The following is a 4103-nucleotide window of genomic DNA, read 5'->3' on the forward strand; positions in this document are numbered from 1 at the left end:
ATGTAAGAAGAAGGGTTAGTGAAGGTGGTAGTAATCAAAAACTTATATTATTTATTCGTGGAAATGCTATATCTGGTGCACCAATTATTAGTGGAACAAGTCAATTACCAAATCCACCAATTATAATAGGTATTACTATAACGAAAATTATTACGAATGCGTGAGCTGTAATAATAACATTATAAATCTTGTCATCCCCAATTAGAGATCTGGGTTGACCAAGTTCAGCACGAATAAGTATTCGTATTGATGTTCCTACTATTCCTGCTCATGCTCCAAATAGGACTTATAAAGTACCAATGTCCTTATGGTTTGTTGAGAATAATCATTTTTGCGGTAAGATGGCTGAATTTTAGGTGGTAGACTGTAAATCTACTTATGAGATGTTTTCTCTCTTACCATATTTTGGTCTTATATTCAATTATGATTCTAGACTGCAATTCTAGAGGTGTAAAATTTTACTAAGGCCTAAAAGATTATTCTTTTAATTATAACTTTGAAGGTTATTAGTTTGATTAACTTAAGTCCTTAGTATAATGAAATTAAGGTTGATGTTGAAATCAATCCTATTGTTGAAATTATTACTGTTATAGGAAGAATAATTCTTGATTTTTGGGACTATCTTTATAGATCACGAATTTTCTGTATAAGATATAATTAGAGCTGTGAATCTAATACGTATATAATAGTAGAGTGTAATTGTAGTTAATACGACTATAATAGTTATAATAGTTGTTATATTGTTTTCTATTAACGATTGTATTACAATTCCTTTTGGTAAGAATCTAAGGAATGGTGGTAGGCCACCTAAAGATAGTAAAGATAAAAATATTATGAATTTAATTTCGGTTTTTATATTTCTGGCTGAATAAATTTGATTTATGAAAAATAAATTTATTTGCTTGAATAATAAAACTATAATTAATCTTAATAGTGAGTAAATAATGAAGTATAGTTCTCAGATGTTTTCTCTGACTGTTAATGATCTAATTATTTAACCTAGGTGTCTAATTGATGAATATGCTAAAAGTTGTCGTAGGGATGTTTGATTTAAACCTCCTATTGCCCCAATAATAATTCTTAAAATAATAATTGTTCAAATGAAAGTTCTTAATTGAATACAATAGGATAAGACCATTATTGGGGCGATTTATTGTCATGTTATTAATGTTAAACAATTATTTCATCTTGAGGCTCCTATTACTTCTGGAAATCAGAAATGGAAAGGTGCAGCTCCAATCTTTAATAATAATCTAGAAATAATTATTATTGATGGGATAAATTCTGTTTCCCATCCCATGGGATATTTTATTTGAATCAGCAAAATTGAAAATAATAGTATTGTCGATGCTACTGCTTGGACAATAAAATATTTAATTTATGATTCGTTTATTATTATATTTTTATTTCTTGTTAGGAGCGGAATAAATGAAAGTAAGTTGATCACAAGTCCTATTCAAACCCCAAATCAGGAATTTGATGAAAGGGACAGGACCTTTTTACGTTAAGGTGTATGATGCACGTTAGTTTTTGATACTAAAGGGGGTAGGTTAATTCTATCTTATGTAATTTTAATGAAGGTAATTTTATTTACTTTATTTACCCTATCACGGTAACCCTTTAATCAGGCACTTCATTTATTTAATATATAAATTGAATTTTTTTTTGAAATTCTTTTATGCATTATTTTGTTTAATTAGGATTAATTTATCCTGCTCCTTTTATTCTTTTATATATATATATATATATATATATATATAATAAATAATTTGTATTAATATATTACATTTAACTAAATTTAAAAAATTGTAAGTTTATTTTATTATTATTAATTGATTATTGTAATAGATTTATTTACCTAGGATTATAGCTACTTATGTTTTTAGCTTAAAATAGGTTATTATAATATAATATATTTAATAATATGTAATTTAATATTTATTATTATTATAATAGGATGTAAAAAATAAAATTATTAATTTTAAATATAAAATATTATAATTAATATAAATAAATATATTAATTATAATAATATAATTAATATAAATTATCCATAGTTAGATTTTTTAACTATTAAATACATAAATTAACTTAATATAAAAAAAGAATTCATATAAATAAAAAATTATATTAAATTATATAATTGTATAAAATATATTTATTATATTATTTAATCTTTCTTTATTTATTAGTGAAAAGAAAGATTAAATAAGAAAGAATATAATACATTTATTGCTATACATGTTCCATATTTATCTTTAATTCTATATAATAGAGAATTTGTTGTGGTCATAGGGTGGTGCGTTTCTTTTTTTTTTCTTAATGTTTGTGTTTTTTTTTTCTTTAAATATTTGAATCTTTTATTTTTTCTTGATTTAATAAATTTAAAAATTTCTTACTTTTTATTCTTAAAAGTTTTATTCTTGCTTGTTTATTCACTTTTTCTTTGTATTATATGTAAGTTTTTTTAGACTAAATGTTCTTTTTGCATTAATTTGATTTAATTATCAAGTGATTTTGGATTTAGCAATTGATTTGGTATCGGCATAATTCGTGCCAGCAGCTGCAGTTATACGATTGATACAAGTGAATATTATTGGTTAAAAAAGTTGTATATACTATTAGGGTTGAAATATAAATTTGTAAGGTGAAATGTTAAAATGTATTTGTGGCCCTTTTTATGAATCTGTGAAATTTAATAATAAACTCGGATTAGATACCCTATTATTTTAAATGTTAATTATATTTTCCAGGGTACTGTTAGTTAAGGTCTTTAAACCCAAAGAATTTGGCGGTATCTCATTCCATTCAGAGGAACCTACCTCGTGATTGATAATACACGATTTACTCTACTTAATTTATTTGTTTGTATATCTCCGCTATCAGAGAATCTTTTTAGAGTTATAATTCTCAAGATTTATAATTATAAAATATTTCAGGTCAAGGTGCAGCTTATAGTTAAGAGGAGGTGTGTTACAATAGATTTTTGTTTATAACGGAATTGATAGTGGAATACTGTTAATGAAGGTGGATTTGATAGTAATTTAATTTATTTAATTTAACTGATATTGGCTCTGAGATGTGTACACATCGCCTGTCGCTCTCATGATTGATTATTCTATTTTATTTTAAAGTAGCTTCAATTTAGATGAGATAAGTTGTAACATAGTAGATGTACAGGGAAATTGTATCTAGGAAGAGTTTCAAGGTATAACTTATTAGCAAAGTGTTTCATTTACACTGAAAATTTTTCTGTGCAAATCAGGATATCTTGATTATTTATTTTATTATATTTATTTTTTGTTTATTTATTTATTTAATATAAATAATTTTATTGGATTTTGTCTTAGTATATTTTATAGAATTGATTTTTTAAATTATAGTGTTATGGTAATGTAAGTGTTTTATGAAATATTATTTTAAATTTTTTAAGTAGATTTTATTTGTTGTACCTTTTGATTCAGGGTTTATCAAAATTTTAGTATTTATTTTACTTGTCTCGATTTGGGTTGATTTATAAATAATTTATAGTTAATGTATCTTAATTATTATTAAATTATTTATAGAAATGAGATGTTAATCGTTTCCCAAGATATCTAGTTTCTTAAGAAAAAATTTAATTTTTTAAAGTTATTTGTTTTTATTTAAATTTTTAAGTAAAAACATTAAATAATTTTTTATTTAAGGGATAAGCTTTGAAGTTAATAACCTATAATTTATTTTATAGAAATATAATAGTAAGCTTTAAACCAGCTATCTTTAAGATTACGTTTTAGTTCATTATTTTTTATTTTGATTTTATAAATATTTTAGGTTTTCTATTAAGATTATTAATTTAAATTTAAAATTTTTGTAATAATGATAGAATTAGTATATTTATTTGTATAAAATTTTTACCTTGTGAACTTATTATAAGGAACTATGCAAAATTGATTTCCGCCTGTTTATCAAAAACATGTCCTCTTGTTAATACTTTGAGGTCTGGCCTGCTCACTGAGCGTATTTTTAAAGAGCCGCGGTATTTTGACCGTGCAAAGGTAGCATAATCATTAGTCTCTTAATTAGTGGCTGGAATGAATGGCTTGACGAGAAATCAACTGTCT

This window comes from Schistocerca gregaria, chromosome 4, assembly GCF_023897955.1.
Source record: "Schistocerca gregaria isolate iqSchGreg1 chromosome 4, iqSchGreg1.2, whole genome shotgun sequence".
NCBI lineage: Eukaryota > Metazoa > Arthropoda > Insecta > Orthoptera > Acrididae > Schistocerca > Schistocerca gregaria.